This window comes from Populus alba, unplaced genomic scaffold (assembly GCF_005239225.2).
Source record: "Populus alba unplaced genomic scaffold, ASM523922v2 scaf18, whole genome shotgun sequence".
NCBI classification, from domain to species: Eukaryota; Viridiplantae; Streptophyta; class Magnoliopsida; order Malpighiales; family Salicaceae; genus Populus; species Populus alba.
Genome location: NW_027340131.1, coordinates 1,077,402 through 1,097,411, shown reverse-complemented (window position 1 = coordinate 1,097,411; position 20,010 = coordinate 1,077,402).

Genomic DNA, 20,010 nt, shown 5'->3' with positions numbered 1-20,010 from the left:
CCCGAAATTGAGAGGCAACTGAATTTCGGCAACCGGGGCATCCAAGTCGGAATGCCGCAAAACTCATCGAGTCAAAGCATTACGCCCTTTGCGGAAGGAAGTGTGATGTAGAACAAGTAGCTGAAGCATACATGCTCAAGAGGGATCACCCGAAATTCAAAGGCAACTGAATTTCGGCAATCGGGGAATCCAAGACGGAATGCCGCGAAACTCACCGACTCAAAGTGTTTCGCTGTTTGCGGAAGACAATGTGATGTAGAACAAGTAGCCGAAGCATACATGCTCAAGAGGGATCACCCGAAATTGAGAGGCAACTGAATTTCGGCAACCGGGGCATCCAAGTCGGAATGCCGCAAAACTCATCGAGTCAAAGCATTACGCCCTTTACGGAAGGAAGTGTGATGTAGAACAAGTAGCTGAAGCATACATGCTCAAGAGGGATCACCCAAAATTCATAGGCAACTAAATTTCGGCAATCGGGGAATCCAAGACGGAATGCCGCGAAACTCACCGAGTCAAAGCGTTTCGCTGTTTGCGGAAGAGAATGTGATGTAGAACAAGTAGCAGAAGCATAGATGCTCAAGAGGGATCACCCGAAATTGAGAAGCAACTGAATTTCGGCAATCGAGGAATCCTAGACGGAATGCCGCAAAACTCATCAAGTCAAAGCATGACGCCCTTTGCGGAAGGAAGTGTGATGTAGAACAAGTAACTGAAGCATACATGCTCAAGAGGGATCACCCGAAATTCAAAGGCAACTGAATTTCGGCAATCGGGGAATCCAAGACGGAATGCCGCGAAACTCACCGAGTCAAAGCGTTTCGCTGTTTGCAGAAGAGAATGTGATGTAGAACAAGTAGCAGAAGCATAGATGATCAAGAGGGATCACCCGAAATTGAGAGGCAACTGAATTTCAGAATCGGGGAATCCAAGACGGAATGCCGCGAAACTCACCGACTCAAAGCGTTTCGCTGTTTGCAGAAGAGAATGTGATGTAGAACAAGTAGCAGAAGCATAGATGCTCAAGAGGGATCACCCAAAATTGAGAGGCAACTGAATTTCGGAATCGGGGAATCCAAGATGGAATGCCGCGAAACTCACCGACTCAAAGTGTTTCGCTGTTTGCGGAAGACAATGTGATGTAGAACAAGTAGCAGAAGCATACATGCTCAAGAGGGATCACCCGAAATTGAGAGGCAACTGAATTTCGGCAACCGGGGCATCCAAGTCGGAATGCCGCTAAACTCATCGAGTCAAAGCATGACGCCCTTTGCGGAAGGAAGTGTGATGGAGAACAAGTACCTGAAGCATACATGCTCAAGAGGGATCACCCGAAATTCAAAGGCAACTGAATTTCGGCAATCGGGGAATCCAAGACGGAATGCCGCGAAACTCACCGAGTCAAAGCGTTTCGCTGTTTGCGGAATAGAATGTGATGTAGAACAAGTAGCAGAAGCATAGATGCTCAAGAGGGATCACTCGAAATTCAAAGGCTACCTAATTTCGGCAACCGGGGCATCGAAGTCGGAATGCTGCGAAACTCACCGAGTCAAAGCGTTTCGCTGTTTCAGGAAGGAAGTTTGATGGAGAACAAGTAGTAGAAAGCATACATGCTCAAGAGGGATCACCCGAAATTCAAAGAAAACGGAATTTCGGCAACCGGGGCATCGAAGTCGGAATGCCGCGAAACTCAACGAGTCAAAGAGTTTCGCAGTTTAAGGAAGGAAGTGTGATGCAGAACAAGTAGCAGAAGCATACATGCTCAATAGGGATCACCCGAAATTCAAAGGCAACTGAATTTCGGCAACCGGGAATCCAAGTCGGAATGCCGCGAAACTCACCGAGTCAAAGCGTTTCGCTGTTTGCGGAAGAGAATGTGATGTAGAACAAGTAGCAGAAGCATACATACTCAAGAGGGATCACCCGAAATTCAAAGGTAACTGAATTTCGGCAACAGGGCATCGAAGTCGGAATGCCGCAAAAATCACCGAGTAAAGCGTTTCGCTGTTTAAGGAAGGAAGTTTAATGGAGAACAAGTAGCAGAAGCATACTTGCTCAAGAGGGATCACCCGAAATTCAAAGGCTACTGAATTTCGGCAACCGGGGCATCGAAGTCGGAATGCTGCGAAACTCACCGAGTCAAAGCGTTTGGCTGTTTAAGGAAGGAAGTGTGATGCAGAACAAGTAGCAGAAGCATACATGCTCAATAGGGATCACCCGAAATTCAAAGGCAACTGAATTTTGGCAACCAGGGAATCCAAGTCGGAATGCCGCGACACTCACCCAGTCAAAGCGTTTCGCTGTTTGCGGAAGAGTGTGATGTAGAACAAGTAGCAGAAGCATACATGCTCAAGAGGGATCACCCGAAATTCAAAGGCAACTGAATTTCGGCAACAGGGGCATCGAAGTCGGAATGCCGCGAAACTCACCGAGTAAAGCGTTTCGCTGTTTAAGGAAGGAAGTTTGATGTAGAACAAGTAGCAGAAGCATACTTGCTCAAGAGGGATCATCCGAAATTCAAAGGCAACTGAATTTCGGCAATCGGGGAATCCAAGACGGAATGCCCGCGAAAACTCACCGAGTCAAAGCGTTTGGCCCTTTGCGGAAGAAGGTCTGATCTAGAACAAGTAGCAAAAAGCATACATGCTCAAGAGGGATCATCCGAAATTCAAAGCAACTCATTTTCGGCAACCGAGGCATCGAAGTTGGAATGCCGTAAAACTCACCGAGTCAAAGCGTTTGGCCCTTTGCGGGAAGAAGTCTGATCTAGAACAAGTAGCAGAAGCATACATGCTCAAGAGGGATCACCCGAAATTCAAAGGCAACTGAATTTCGGCAACCGGGGAATCCAATTCGGAATGCCGCGAAACTCACCGAGTCAAAGCGTTTCGCTGTTTGCGAAGAGAGTGTGATGTAGAACAAGTAGCAGAAGCATACATGCTCAAGAGGGATCACCCGAAATTCAAAGGAACAGAATTTCGGCAACCGGGGCATCCAAGTCGGAATGCCGCAAAACTCATCGAGTCAAACCATGACGCCCTTTGCGAAGGAAGTGTGGTGGAGAAACAAGTAGCAGAAGCATACATGCTCAAGAGGGATCACCGAAATTCAAAGGCAACTGAATTTCGGCAATCGGGGAATCCAAGACGGAATGCCGCGAAACTCACCGAGTCAAAGCGTTTCGCTGTTTGTGGAAGAGAATGTGATGTAGAACAATAGCAGAAGCATAGATGCTCAAGAGGGATCACCCGAAATTCAAAGCCAACTGAATTTTGGCAATAGGGGCATCGAAGTCGGAATGCCGCGAAACTCACCGAGTCAAAGCGTTCGCTGTTAAAGGAAGGAAGTGTGACGTAGAACAAGTAGCAGAAGCATACTTGCTCAAGAGGGATCACTCAAAATTCAAAGGCAACTGAATTTCGGCAATAGGGGCATCGAAGTCGGAATGCCGCGAAACTCACCGAGTCAAAGCGTTTCGCTGTTTGCGGAAGAGAATGTGATGTAGAACAAGTAGCAGAAGCATACATGCTCAAGAGGGATCACCCGAAATTCAAAGGCAACTTAATTTCGGCAACCGGGGCATCGAAGTCGGGAATGTGCCGCGAAACTCCTCGAGTCAAAGCGTTTCGCTGTTTAAGGAAGGAAGTTTGATGTAGAACAAGTAGCAGAAGCATACATGCTCAAGAGGGATCACCCGAAATTCAAAGAAAACTGAATTTCGGCAACCGAGGCATCGAAGTCGGAAATGCCGTGCGAACACTCACCGAGTCAAAGCGTTTCGCTGTTAAAGGAAGGAAGTGTGACGTAGAACAAGTAGCAGAAGCATACTTGCTCAAGAGGGATCACCCGAAATTCAAAGAAAACTGAATTTCGGCAACAGGGGCATCGAAGTCGGAATGCCCCGAAACTCACCGAGTCAAAGCGTTTGGCCTTTTGCGGAAGAAGTCTGATCTAGAACAAGTAGCAGAAGCATACTTGCTCAAGAGGGATCACTCGAAATTCAAAGGCAACTGAATTTCGGCAACAGGGGCATCGAAGTCGGAATGTCGCGAAACTCACCGAGTCAAAGCGTTTGCCTTTTACGGAAGAAGTCTGATCTAGAACAAGTAGCAGAAGCATACATGCTCAAGAGGGATCACCCGAAATTCAAAGGCAACTGAATTTCGGCAACCGGGGAATCCAATTCGGAATGCCACGAAACTCACCGAGTCAAAGCGTTTCGCTGTTTGCGGAAGAGAATGTGATGTAGAACAAGTAGCAGAAGCATACATGCTCAAGAGGGATCACCCGAAATTCAAAGGCAACTTAATTTCGGCAACCGGTGAACCGGCATCGAAGTCGGAATGCCACGAAACTCACCGAGTCAAAGCGTTTCGCTGTTTAATGGAAGGAAGTTGATGCTGTAGAACAAGTAGTAGCAAGCATACAGTGCGTCAAGAGGGATCACCGAAATTCAAAGAAAACCTAATTTCGGCAACCAGGGGCATCGAAGTCGGTAATGCCGCGAAACTCAACGAGTCAAAGAGTTTCGCTGTTTTAAGGAAGGATAGTGTGATGCAGAACAATTGTTTGCAGAAGCATACATTGCTCAATAGGGATCACCCGAAATTCAAAGGTCCAACTGAATTTCCGGCAACGGGGAATCCAAGTCGGAATGCCCGCGAAACTCACCGAGTCAAAGCGTTCGCTGTTTGCGGAAGAGAATGTGATGTAGAACAAGTAGCAGAAGCATACACTTGCTCAAGAGGGGATCACCCGAAATTCAAAGGCAACTGAATTTTTCAGCAAAAGGGCATCGAAGTCGGAAGTGCCGCGGAAAATCACTCGAGTAAAGCGTTTTGCTGTTTTAAGGAAGGAAGTTTGATGTTAGAACAAAGTAGCAGAAGTTCCATACCTTGCTCAAGAGGGATCATCCGAAATTCAAAGGCAACTGAATTTCGGCAATCGCGGAATCCAAGACGGAATGCCGCGAAACTCACCGAGTCAAAGCGTTTGGCCCTTTGCGGAAGAAGTCAGATCTAGAACAAGTAGCAAAAGCATACATGCTCAAGAGGGATGATCCAAAATTCAAAGGCAACTCATTTTCGCCAACCGAGGCATCGAAGTCGGAATGCCGTAAAACTCACCGAGTCAAAGCGTTTGGCCTTTGCGGAAGAAGTCTGATCTAGAACAAGTAGCAGAAGCATACATGCTCAAGAGGGATCACCCGAAATTGAAAGGCAACTGAATTTCGGCAACCGGGGAATCAAATTCGGAATGCCGCGAAACTCACCGAGTCAAAGCGTTTCGCCGTTTGCGAAGAGAGTGTGATGTAGAACAAGTAGCAGAAGCATACATGCTCAAGAGGGATCACCCGAAATTAAAAGGCAACTGAATTTCGGCAACCGGGGCATCGAAGTCGGAATGCCGCAAAACTCATCGAGTCAAACCATGACGCCCTTTGCGGAAGGAAGTGTGGTGAGAGAACAAGTAGCAGAAGCATACATGCTCAAAGAGGGATCACCCGAAATTCAAAGGCAACTGAATTTCGGCAATCGGGGAATCCAAGACGGAATGCCGCGAAACTCACCGAGTCAAAGCGTTTCGCTGTTTGTGAAAGAGAATGTGATGTAGAACAAGTAGCAGAAGCATAGATGCTCAAGAGGGATCACCCGAAATTCAAAGCCAACTGAATTTTGGCAATAGGGGCATCGAAGTTGGAATGCCGCGAAAACTCACCGAGTCAAAGCGTTTCGCTGTTAAAGGAAGGAAGTGTGACGTAGAACAAGTAGCAGAAGCATACTTGCTCAAGAGGGATCACTCAAAATTCGAAGGCACATGAATTTCAGGAATAGGAGCATCGAAGTCGGAATGCCGCGAAACTCACCGAGTCAAAGCGTTTCGCTGTTTGCGGAAGAGAATGTGATGTAGAACAAGTAGCAGAAGCATACATGCTCAAGAGGGATCACCCGAAATTCAAAGGCAACTTAATTTCGGCAACCGGGGCATCGAAGTCGGAATGCCGCGAAACTTCCTCGAGTCAAAGCGTTTCGCTGTTTAAGGAAGGAAGTTTGATGTAGAACAAGTAGCAGAAGCATACATGCTCAAGAGGGATCACCCGAAATTCAAAGAAAACTGAATTTCGGCAACCGAGGCATCGAAGTCGGAATGCCGCGAAACTCACCGAGTCAAAGCGTTTCGCTGTTAAGGAAGGAAGTGTGACGTAGAACAAGTAGCAGAAGCATACTTGCTCAAGAGGGATCACCCAAAATTCAAAGGCAACTGAATTTCGGCAACAGGGGCATCGAAGTCGGAATGCCGCGAAACTCACCGAGTCAAAGCGTTTTGGCCTTTTGCGGAAGAAGTCTGATCTAGAACAAGTAGCAGAAGCATACATGCTCAAGAGGATCACCCGAAATTCAAAGGCAACTGAATTTCGGCAACCGGGGAATCAAATTCGGAATGCCGCGAAACTCACCGAGTCAAAGCGTTTCGCTGTTTAAGGATGGAAGTGTGATGCAGAACAAGAAGCAGAAGCATACATGCTCAATAGGGATTACCCGAAATTCAAAGGCAACTGAATTTCGGCAACCGGGGCATCGAAGGCGGAATGCCGCAAAACTCATCGAGTCAAACCATGACGCCCTTTGCGGAAGGAAGTGTGGTGGAGAACAAGTAGCAGAAGCATACATGCTCAAGAGGGATCACCCGAAATTCAAAGGCAACTGAATTTCGGCAATCCGGGAATCCAAGACGGAATGTCGCGAAACTCACCGAGTAAAAGCGTTTCGCTGTTTGTGAAAGAGAATGTGATGTAGAACAAGTAGCAGAAGCATAGATGCTCAAGAGGGATCACCCGAAATTCAAAGCCAACTGAATTTTGGCAATAGGGGCATCGAAGTCGGAATGCCGCGAAACTGACCGAGTCAAAGCGTTTCGCTGTTAAAGGAAGGAAGTGTGATGTAGAACAAGTAGCAGAAGCATGCTTGCTCAAGAGGGATCACTCAAAATTCAAAGGCAACTGAATTTCGGCAATAGGGGCATCGAAGTCGGAATGCCGCGAAACTTACCGAGTCAAAGCGTTTCGCTGTTTGCGGAAGAGAATGTGATGTAGAACAAGTAGCAGAAGCATACATGCTCAAGAGGGATCACCCGAAATTCAAAGGCAACTTAATTTCGGCAAACCGGGGCATCGAAGTCGGAATGCCGCGAAACTCACCGAGTCAAAGCGTTTCGCTGTTTAAGGAAGGAAGTTTGATGTAGAACAAGTAGCAGAAGCATACATGCTCAAGAGGTATCACCCGAAATTCAAAGAAAACTGAATTTCGGCAACCGAGGCATCGAAGTCGGAATGCTGCGAAACTCACCGAGTCAAAGCGTTTCGGTGTTTGCGGAAGGGAATGTGATGTAGAACAAGTAGCAGAAGCATACATACTCAAGAGGGATTACCCGAAATTCAAAGGCAACTGACTTTCGGCAACCGTGGCATCGAAGTCGGAATGCCGTGAAACTCATCGAGTCAAAGCGTTTCGCCGTTTGCAGAAGGAAGTGTGATGTAGAACAAGTAGCAGAAGCATACATGCTCAAGAGGGATGACCCGAAATTCAAAGGCAACTTAATTTCGGCAACCGGGGCATCGAAGTCGGAATGCCGCGAAACTCACCGAGTCAAAGCGTTTCGCTGTTTAAGGAAGGAAGTGTGATGCAGAACAAGAAGCAGAAGCATACATGCTCAATAGGGATCATCCGAAATTCAAAGGCAACTGAATTTCGGCAACCGGGGAATCCAAGTCGGAATGCCGCGAAACTCACCGATTCAAAGCGTTTCGGTGTTTGCGGAAGGGAATGTGATTTAGAACAAGTAGCAGAAGCATACATGCTCAAGAGGGATCACCCGATATTCAAAGAAAACTGAATTTCGGCAACCGAGGCATCGAAGTCGGAATGCCGCGAAACTCACCGAGTCAAAGCGTTTCGCTGTTTAAGGAAGGAAGTGTGATGCAGAACAAGAAGCAGAAGCATACATGCTCAATAGGGATCACCCGAAATTCAAAGGCAACTGAATTTCGGCATCCGGGGAATACAAGTCGGAATGCCGCGAAACTCACCGAGTCAAAGCGTTTCGGTGTTTGCGGAAGGGAATGAGATGTAGAACAAGTAGGAGAAGCATACATACTCAAGAGGGATTACCCGAAATTCAAAGGCAACTGACTTTCGGCAACCGGGGCATCGAAGTCGGAATGCCGCGAAACTCACCGAGTCAAAGCGTTTCGCTGTTTAAGGAAGGAAGTGTGATGCAGAACAAGAAGCAGAAGCATACATGCTCAATAGGGATCACCCGAAATTCAAAGGCAACTGAATTTCGGCAACCGGGGAATCCAAGTCGGAATGCCGCGAAACTCACCGAGTCAAAGCGTTTCGGTGTTTGCGGAAGGGAATGAGATGTAGAACAAGTAGCAGAAGCATACATACTCAAGAGGGATTACCCGAAATTCAAAGGCAACTGACTTTCGGCAAACCGGTGGCATCGAAGTCGGAAATGCCGCGAAACTCATCGAGTCAAAGCGTTTCGCCATTTGCGGAAGGAAGTGTGATGTAGAACAAGTAGCAGAAGCATACATGCTCAAGAGGGATCACCCGAAATTCAAAGGCAACTTAATTTTCGGCAACCGGGCATCGAAGTCGGAATGCCGCGAAACTCACTGAGTCAAAGCGTTTCGCTGTTTAAGGAAGGAAGTTTAATGTAGAACAAGTAGTAGAAGCATACATGCTCAAGAGGGATCACCCGAAATTCAAAGAAAACTTAATTTTGGCAACCGGGGCATCGAAGGCGGAATGCCGCGAAACTCACCGAGTCAAAGCTTTCCGTTGTTTATGTAAGGAAGTTTGATGTAGAACAAGTAGCAGAAGCATACATGCTCAAGAGGGATCACCCGAAATTCAAAGAAAACTGAATTTCGGCAACTGAGGCATCGAAGTCGGAATGCTGCGAAACTCACCGAGTCAAAGCGTTTCGGTGTTTGCGGAAGGGAATGTGATGTAGAACAAGTAGCAGAAGCATACATACTCAAGAGGGATTACCCGAAATTCAAAGGCAAATGACTTTCGGCAACCGTGGCATCGAAGTCGGAATGCCGCGAAACTCATCGAGTCAAAGCGTTTCGCCGTTTGCAGAAGGAAGTGTGATGTAGAACAAGTAGCAGAAGCATACATGCTCAAGAGGGATGACTCGAAATTCAAAGGCAACTTAATTTCGGCAACCGGGGCATCGAAGTCGGAATGCCGCGAAACTCACCGAGTCAAAGCGTTTCGCTGTTTAAGGAAGGAAGTGTGATGCAGAACAAGAAGCAGAAGCATACATGCTCAATAGGGATCATCCGAAATTCAAAGGCAACTGAATTTCGGCAACCGGGGAATCCAAGTCGGAATGCCGCGAAACTCACCGATTCAAAGCGTTTCGGTGTTTGCGGAAGGGAATGTGATTTAGAACAAGTAGCAGAAGCATACATGCTCAAGAGGGATCACCCGATATTCAAAGAAAACTGAATTTCGGCAACCGAGGCATCGAAGTCGGAATGCTGCGAAACTCACCGAGTCAAAGCGTTTCGGTGTTTGCGGAAGCGAATGTGATGTAGAACAAGTAGCAGAAGCATACATACTCAAGAGAGGTGTGATTACCGAAATTCAAAGGCAACTGACTTTCGGCAACCGTGGCATCGAAGTCGGAATGCCGCGAAACTCATCGAGTCAAAAGCGTTTCGCCGTTTGCAGAAAGGAAGTGTGATGTAGAACAAGTAGCAGAAGCATACATGCTCAAGAGGGATGACCCGAAATTCAAAGGCAACTTAATTTCGGCAACCGGGGCATCGAAGTCGGAATGCCGCGAAACTCACTGAGTCAAAGCGTTTCGCTGTTTAAGGAAGGAAGTGTGATGCAGAACAAGAAGCAGAAGCATACATGCTCAATAGGGATCATCCGAAATTCAAAGGCAACTGAATTTCGGCAACCGGGGAATCCAAGTCGGAATGCCGCGAAACTCACCGAGTCAAAGCGTTTCGGTGTTTGCGGAAGGGAAAATGACTGATTGAGACAAGTAGCAAGAAGCATACATGCTCAATGAGGGATCACCCGAAATTCAAAAGAAAATGAATTTTCGGCAACCGAGGCGTCGAAGTCGGAATGCCGCGAAACTACGGATCAAAGCGTTTCGCTGTTTAAGGAAGGAAGTGTGATGCAGAACAAGAAGCAGAAGCATACATGCTCAATAGGGATCATCCGAAATTCAAAGGCAACTGAATTTCGGCAACCGGGGAATCCAAGTCGGAATGCCGCGAAACTCACCGAGTCAAAGCGTTTCGGTGTTTGCGGAAGGGAATGTGATGTAGAACAAGTAGCAGAAGCATACATGCTCAACAGGGATCACCCGAAATTCAAAGAAAACTGAATTTCGGCAACCGAGGCATCGAAGTCGAAATGCCGCGAAACTCACCGAGTCAAAGCGTTTCGCTGTTTAAGGAAGGAAGTGTGATGCAGAACAAGAAGCAGAAGCATACATGCTCAATAGGGATCACCCAAAATTCAAAGGCAACTGAATTTCGGCAACCGGGGAATACAAGTCGGAATGCCGCGAAACTCACCGAGTCAAAGCGTTTCGGTGTTTGCGGAAGGGAATGAGATGTAGAACAAGTAGTAGAAGCATACATACTCAAGAGGGATTACCCGAAATTCAAAGGCAACTAACTTTCGGCAACCGGGGCATCGAAGTCGGAATGCCGCGAAACTCACCGAGTCAAAGCGTTTCGCTGTTTAAGGAAGGAAGTGTGATGCAGAACAAGAAGCAGAAGCATACATGCTCAATAGGGATCACCCGAAATTCAAAGGCAACTGAATTTCGGCAACCGGGGAATCCAAGTCGGAATGCCGCGAAACTCACCGAGTCAAAGCGTTTAGGTGTTTGCGAAAGGGAATGAGATGTAGAACAAGTAGCAGAAGCATACATACTCAAGAGGGATTACCGAAATTCAAAGGCAACTGACTTTCGGCAACTGCGGGCATCGAAGTCGGAATGTCGCGAAAACTCATCGAGTCAAAGCGTTTCGCCGTTTGCGGAAGGAAGTGTGTGATGTAGAACAAGTAGCAGAAGCAATACATGCTCAAGAGGATCACCCGAAATTCAAAAGGCACTTAATTTCGGCAACCGGACGGCATGAAGTCGGAATGCCGCGAAACTCACCGAGTCAAAGCGTTTCGCTGTTTAAGGAAGGAAGTTTGATGTAGAACAAGTAGTAGAAGCATACATGCTCAAGAGGGATCACCCGAAATTCAAAGAAAACTTAATTTCGGCAACCGGGGCATCGAAGGCGGAATGCCGCGAAACTCACCGAGTCAAAGCGTTCCGCTGTTTATGTAAGGAAGTTTGATGTAGAACAAGTAGCAGAAGCATACATGCTCAAGAGGGATCACCCGAAATTCAAAGAAAACTGAATTTCGGCAACCGAGGCACCGAAGTCGGAATGCTGCGAAACTCACCGAGTCAAAGCGTTTCGGTGTTTGCGGAAGCGAATGTGATGTAGAACAAGTAGCAGAAGCATACATACTCAAGAGGGATTACCCGAAATTCAAAGGCAACTGACTTTCGGCAACCGTGGCATCGAAGTCGGAATGCCGCGAAACTCATCGAGTCAAAGCGTTTCGCCGTTTGCAGAAGGAAGTGTGATGTAGAACAAGTAGCAGAAGCGTACTTAATGCTCAAGAGGGATGACCCCGAAATTCAAAAGGCACTACTTAATTTTCGGCAAACCGGGGCATCGAAGTCGGAATGCCGCGAAAACTACACTGAGTCAAAGCGTTTCGCTGTTTAAGGAAGAAGTGTGATGCAGAACAAGAAGCAGAAGCATACATGCTCAATAGGGATCATCCGAAATTCAAGGCAACTGAATTTCGGCAAACCGGGGAATCCAAGTCGGAATGCCGCGAAACTCACCCGAGTCAAAGCGTTTCGGTGTTTGCGAAGGGAATGTGATGTAGAACAAGTAGCAGAAGCATACATGCTCAAGAGGGATCACCCGAAATTCAAAGAAAACTGAATTTCGGCAACCGAGGCATCGAAGTCGGAATGCCGCGAAACTCACGGAGTCAAAGCGTTTCGCTGTTTAAGGAAGGAAGTGTGATGCAGAACAAGAAGCAGAAGCATACATGCTCAATAGGGATCACCCGAAATTCAAAGGCAACTGAATTTCGGCAACCGGGGAATCCAAGTCGGAATGCCGCGAAACTCACCGAGTCAAAGCGTTTCGGTGTTTGCGGAAGGAATGAGATGTAGAAACAAGTAGTAGAGCATACATACTCAAGAGGGATTACCCGAAATTCAAAGGCAACTGACTTTCGGGCAACGCGGGGCATCGAGTCGGAATGCCGCGAAACTCACCGAGTCAAAGCGTTTGCTGTTTAAGGAAGGAAGTGTGATGCAGAACAAGAAGCAAACATACATGCTCAATATGGATCACGGTCCGAAATTCAAAGGCAAACTGAATTTCGGCAACCGGGGAATCCAAGTCGGAATGCCGCGAAACTCACCGAGTCAAAGCGTTTAGGTGTTTGCGGAAGGGAATGAGATGTAGAACAAGTAGCAGAAGCATACATACTCAAGAGGGATTACCCGAAATTCAAAGGCAACTGACTTTCGGCAACCGGGGCATCGAAGTCGGAATGCGCGAAACTCATCGAGTCAAAGCGTTTCGCCGTTTGCGGAAGGAAGTGTGATGTAGAACAAGTAGCAGAAGCATACATGCTCAAGAGGGATCACCCGAAATTCAAAGGCAACTTAATTTCGGCAACCGGGGCATCGAAGTCGGAATGCCGCGAAACTCACCGAGTCAAAGCGTTCCGCTGTTTATGTAAGGAAGTTTGATGTAGAACAAGTAGCAGAAGCATACATGCTCAAGAGGGATCACCCGAAATTCAAAGAAAACTGAATTTCGGCAACCGAGGCATCGAAGTCGGAATGCTGCGAAACTCACCGAGTCAAAGCGTTTCGGTGTTTGCGGAAGGGAATGTGATGTAGAACAAGTAGCAGAAGCATACATACTCAAGAGGGATTACCCGAAATTCAAAGGCAACTGACTTTTGGCAACCGTGGCATCGAAGTCGGAATGCTGCGAAACTCATCGAGTCAAAGCGTTTCGCCGTTTGCAGAAGGAAGTGTGATGTAGAACAAGTAGCAGAAGCATACATGCTCAAGAGGGATGACCCGAAATTCAAAGGCAACTTAATTTCGGCAACCGGGGCATCGAAGTCGGAATGCCGCGAAACTCACCGAGTCAAAGCGTTTCGCTGTTTAAGGAAGGAAGTGTGATGCAGAACAAAGAAGCAGAAGCATACATGCTCAATAGGGATCATCCGAAATTCAAAGGCAACTGAATTTCGGCAACCGGGGAATCCAAGTCGGAATGCCGCGAAACTCACCGAGTCAAAGCGTTTCGGTGTTTGCGGAAGGGAATGTGATGTAGAACAAGTAGCAGAAGCATACATGCTCAAGAGGGATCACCCGAAATTCAAAGGCAACTGAATTTCGGCAACAAGGGCATCGAAGTCGGAATGCCGCGAAACTCACCGAGTAAAGCGTTTCGCTGTTTAAGGAAGGAAGTTGGATGTAGAAACAAGTAGCAGAAGCATACATGCTCAAGAGGGATCATCCGAAATTCAAAGGCAACTGAATTTCGGCAATCGGGGAATCCAAGACGGAATGCCGCGAAACTCACCGAGTCAAAGCGTTTCGCTGTTTGCGGAAGAGAATGTGTTGTAGAACAAGTAGCAGAAGCATACATGCTCAAGAGGGATCACCCAAAATTCCAAGGCAACTGAATTTCGGCAACAAGGGCATCGAAGTCGGAATGCCATGAAACTCACCGAGTAAAGCGTTTCGCTGTTTAAGGAAGGAAGTTTTGATGTAGAACAAGTAGCAGAAGCATACATGCTCAAGAGGGATCATCCGAAATTCAAAGGCAACTGAATTTCGGCATACGGGGAATCCAAGACGGAATGCCGCGAAACTCACCGAGTCAAAGCGTTTGTCCTTTTGCGGAAGAAGTCTGATCTAGAACAAGTAGCAGAAGCATACATGCTCAAGAGGGATCACGCGAAATTCAAAGGCAACTGAATTTCGGCAACCAGGCCATCGAAGTCGGAATGCCGTAAAACTCATCGAGTCAAAGCATTACGCCCTTTGCGGAAGGAAGTGTGGTGGAGAACAAGTAGCAGAAGCATACATGCTCAAGAGGGACCACCCGAAATTCAAAGGCAATTGAATTTCGGCAATCGAGGAATCCAAGACGGAATGCCGCAAAACTCACCGAGTCAAAGCGTTTCACTGTTTGCGGAATAGAATCTGATGTAGAACAAGTAGCAGAACCATACATGCTCAAGAGGGATCACCCAAAATTCAAAGGCAACTTAATTTCGGCAACCGGGGCATCGAAGTCGGAATGCCGCGAAACTCACCGAGTCAAAGCGTTTCCCTGTTTAAGGAAGGAAAGTGTGATGCCCAGAACAAGTAGCAGAAGCATACATGCTCAATAGGCATCACCCCGAAATTCAAAGGCAACTGAATTTCGGCAACCGGGGAATCCAAGACGGAATGCCGCGAAACTCACCGAAGAATCTCAAAGCGTTTCGCTGTTTTTGCGGAAGAGAATGTGATGTAGAACAAAGTAGCAGAAGCATAGAATGCTCAAGCGTGGATCCACCTTAGAAAAATTCAAAGGCAACTGAAGTTTGGGCAAATAGGGGCATCGAAGTCTGGAATTGCCGCGAAAAAACTCACCGAGTCTCAAAGCGTTTCAACTGGTAAAGGAAGGAAGTGAGACGTAGAACAAGTAGCAGAACCATACTTCCTCAAGAGGGATCACCCAAAATGCCCTCAAAAGGCAACTGAATCTTCTGGCAATAGGAGCATCGAAGTCGGAATGCCGCGAAACTCACCGAGTCAAAGCGTTTGGCCTTTTGCGGAAGAAGTCTGATCTAGAACAAGTAGCAGAAGCATACATGCTCAAGAGGGATCATGCGAAATTCAAAGGCAACTGAAATTCGGCAACCAGGCCATCGAAGTCGGAATGCCGTAAAACTCATCGAGTCAAAGCATTACGCCCTTTGCGGAAGGAAGTGTGGTGGAGAACAAGTAGCAGAAGCATACATGCTCAAGAGGGACCACCCGAAATTCAAAGGCAATTGAATTTCGGCAAGCGGGGAATCGAAGACGGAATGCCTCCCGAAAAAACTCATTCTTCGAGTCAAAGCGTTTCCTTTGTGATTGCGGGGAGGATAGAATCTGATGTAGAACAAGTAGCAGAACCATACGTTAATGCTACAAGAGGGATCACCAAAATGAGAGGTTCAAAGGCAACTTAATTTCTGGCAACCGGGGCATCGAAGTGTCGGAATGAGCCGCGAAACTTCAGCGAGTCAAAGCGTTCCCTGGTTTAAGGGAAGGAAGTGTGATGCAGAACAAGTTAGCAGAAGCATACATGCTCAATAGGCATCACCCGAAATTCAAAGGCAACTGAATTTCGGCAACCGCGGAATCCAAGTCGGAATGCCGCGAAACTCACCGAGTCAAAGCGTTTCGCTATTTGCGGAAGAGAATATGATGTAGAACAAGTAGCAAAAGCAAACATGCTCAAGAGGGATCACCCGAAATTCAAAGGCAAACTGAATTTCGGCAACAAGGGCATCATTACAAAGTCGTAATGCCGGCAAACTCACCGAGTAAAGCGTTTTCGCTGTTTAGGAAGGAAGTTTGAATGTAGAACAAGTAGCAGAAGCATACATGCTCCAAGAGATCATCTGAAAATTCAAAAGGCAACTGAATTTCGGCAAACCGGAGGCACATCCAAGACTCGGAATGCCTCGAAACTCACCGAGTCAAAAACGTTCGCTGTTTGCGGAAGAGAATGTGATGTAGAACAAGTAGCAGAAGCATAGATGCTCAAGAGGGATCACCTGAAATTGCAAAAGGCAACTGAATTTTGGCAAATAGGGGCATCGGAAGTCGGTAATGCCGCGAAACTAACCCGAGTCAAAGCGTTTCGCTGTTTGCGGAAAGAGAATGTGATGTAGAACAAGTAGCAAGAAGCATACATGCTCAAGAGAGATCAGCAGGCGCAAAATTCAAGAAGGCAACTTAATTTCGCAACCGGAGGAATCGAAGTCGGAATGCCGGCGAAAACTCCACCGAGTCAAAGCGTTTGGCCTTTTGCGGAAAAAAGTCTGATCTAGAACAAGTAGCAGAAGCATACATGCTCAAGAGGGATCACCCGAAAATTCAAAGGCAACTGAGTTTCGCAAAGAGGCCATCGATTAGTCGGAATGCCGTAAAAAACTCATTGAGTCAAAGACACTAAACGCGCCTTTGCGAAAGAAGGTGTGGTGGAGAACAAGTACCAGAAGCATACATGCTCATCAGGGATCACCGAAATTTAAAGGCAACTGAATTTGGCAACCGGGGAATATAACGCGGAGAATGCCCGAAATTCACCGAGTCAAAAAGCGTTTCGCTGTTTGCAGAAGAGAATCGTGTGATGTAGAACAAGTAGCAGAGCATACATGCTCAAGAGGGATCACCCGAAATTCAAAAGGCAACTGAATTTCGGCAACAAGGGCATCGAAGTCAGATAATGCCGCGAACTCACCCGAGCTCAAGCGTTTCGCTGTTTACGGAAGAGAATCTGATGTAGAACAAGTAGCAGAAGCATACATGCTCAAGAGGGATCACCCGAAATTCAAAGGCAACTGAATTTCGGCAATCGGGGAATCCAAGACGGAATGCCGCGAAACTCACCGAGTCAAAGCGTTTCGCTATTTGCGGAAGAGAATCTGATGTAGAACAAGTAGCAGAAGCATACATGCTCAAGAGGGATCACCCGAAATTCAAAGGCAACTGAATTTCGGCAATCGGGGAATCCAAAGACAGATTCCGCGAAACTTCACCGAGTCAAAGCGTTTCGCTGTTCAAGGATGGAAGTTTGATGTAGAACAAGTAGCAGAAGCATACATGCTCAAGAGGGATCATCCGAAATTCAAAGGCAACTTAATTTCGGCAAACGGGGCATCGAAGTCGGAAATGCCGTAAACTACGAGTCAAAGCGTTTTGGCCCTTTTGCGGAAGAAGTCTGATCTAGAAGAAGTAGGCAAAAGCATACATGTGCGAAGAGGATCGACCCGAAATTCAAAGGCAACTGAATTTCAGCAACGAGGGCATCGAAGTCGGAATGCCGTCAAACTCACCGAGTCAAAGCGTTACTGGCCATTGCGGAAATAGAAAGTCTGAGTCTAGACAAGTAGCAAAAGCATACATGCTCAAGAGGGATCACCCGAAATTCAAAGGCAACTGAAATTTCGGGCGAAAACCGAGGAATACTAAGCCGGAATGTCGCACAAAACTCATCGAGTCAAAGCAATTACGCATCTTTGCGGAAGGAAGTGTGGTGGAAGAAACAAGTAGCAGAAAGCATATACATGCTCAAGAGGGATCATGCCGAAATTCAAAGGCAACTGAAATTTCGGCATTCCGGGGAGACTCCAAGACGGAATGCCGCGAAAACTTCACGCGAGTCCATAGCGTTTCGCTGTTTGCGGAGAGAATGTGATGTAGAAACTAAGTAGCAGAAGCATACATGCTCAAGAGGGATCACCCGAAATTCAAAGGCAACTGAATTTCGGCAACAAGGTCATCGAAGTCAGAATGCCGCGAAACTCACCGAGTCAAAGTGCTTCGCTGTTTGCGGAAGAGAATCTGATGTAGAACAAGTAGCAAAAGCATAACATGCCTAGCAAGAGGGATACCCGAAATTCAAAGGCGAACCTTAATTTTCGGCAACCGGGGCATCGAAGTTGGAAATGCCGCGAAACTCACCGAGTCAGAAAGCGTTTTCGTTGTTTAAGGAAGGAAGTTTGATGTAGAACAAGTAGCAGAAGCATACATGCTCAAGAGGGATCACCCGAAATTCAAAGGCAACTGAATTTCGGCAACAGGGGCATCGAAGTCGGAATGCCGCGAAACTCACCGAGTCAAAGCGTTTCGCTGTTTGCGTAAGAGAGTGTGATGTAGAACAAGTAGCAGAAGCATACATGCTCAAGAGGGATCACACGAAATTCAAAAGGCAACTGAATTGCGGCAACAAGGGCATCGAAGTCAGAATGCGCGAAAACTCACCGAGTCAAAGCGTTTCGCCCTTTGCGAAAAGGAAGTGTGTGGTGGAGAAGTAGCAGAAGCATACATGCTCAACGAGAGGGATCACCCGAAAATTTAAAAGCAACTAATTTCGGCAACCGGGGAATATAACGCGGAATGCCGCGAAATTCACGCGAGTCAAGCGTTTCGCTGTTTGCAGAAGAGAATGTGATGTAGAACAAGTAGCAGAGCGGAGCAATACCTCAATTCATGCTCAAAGAGGGATCACCCGAAATTCAAAGGCAACTGAATTTTGGCAATCGGGGAATCCGAGGACAGAATTCGCGCGAAAAATTCATCACCGAGTCACAAAGCGTTTCGCTGTTCAAGGATGGAAGTTTGATGATGTAGAACAAAAGTAGCAGAAGCATACATGCTCAAGCAGGGACTCATTCGAAATTCAAGGCAACTTATCAATTTCGGCAAACGGGGCAATCGAAGTCGGAATGCTGTAAAAACTCACCGAGTCAAAGCGTTTGGACCTTTGCGGAAGAGTCTGATCTAGAAGAAGTAGCAAAGCATAACATGCGTCTCATCAAGAGGGATCACCCGAAATTCAAAAGGCAACTGAATTTCACAACGAGGGATCGAACGTCGGAATGCCGTCAAACATCACCGAGTCAAAGCGTTTTGGCCATTGCGGAAGAAATTCTGATCTAGAACAAGTAGCAGAAGCATACATGTCAAGAGGGAGCACCGAAATTCAAAGGCAACTGAATTTCGGTCAAACCGAGGGAGTCCTAGCCGGAATGTCGCAAAACTCATCTAGTCAAAGCATTACGGCCATTTGCGGAAGGAAGTGTGGTGTGGAGAACAAGTAGCAGAAAGCAATACATGCTTCAAGAGGGACCACCCGAAATTCAAAGGCAAACTGAAAATTTTCGGCAAATCGGGGAAAACAAGACGGAAGCCCTGCAAACCTCACCGAGTAGCGTTTCGCTAATTTTGCGGAAGAGAAATCTGATGTAGAACAGTAGCAGAAGCATACATGCTCAAGAGGGAATCAACCAAATTCAAGGCAACTGAATTCGGCAACAAGGGCATCGAGTCGGATGCCCGAAACTACGAAGTAAAGCGTTTCGCTGTAAGGAAGGAAGTTTATTAGAGGCAAGTAAGCAGAAGCATACATGCTCAAGAAGGGAATATCCCGATTCAAGACAACTGAATTTTCGGGCATAAACGGGGAAATCCAGACGGAATGCCGCGAAGTCACGAGTATAGGTTTCGCTGTTTGCGGAAGAAGAAAATGTGATGTAGAACAAGTAGCAAGAAGCATACATGCTCCAAGAGGGATCACCCGAATTCAAGGCAACAGAATTTCGGCAAACAAGGGCATCGAAGTCGGAATGCCGAAACTCACGCGAGTTAAAGCGTTTCGCGTTTAGAAGGAAGTTTGAATGTAGAACAAGTAGCAGAAGCATACATGCTCAAGAGGGATCATCCGAATTCAAAGGCAACCTGAATTTCGGCATTCGGGGAATCCAAGTACGTAGCGCGAAACTCAACGTTCATAGCGTTTCGCTGTTTCGGAAGAGAAATGTGATGTAAGAACAAGTAGCAGAAGCTACATGCTCAAGAGGATCACCCGAAATTCAAAGGCAAATGAATTTAAGGAACAAGGTTCATCGAAGTCAGAATGCCGCGAAACTCAACGAGTCAAAGTGTTTCGCTGTTGGAAGAAGAATCTGATGTAGAACAAGTAGCAGAAGCATACATGCCCAAGAGGGGATCACCCGAAAATTCAAAGGCAACTTAATTTCGGCAACCGGGGAATTCGAAGTTTGGAATGCGCGAAAACTCACCGAG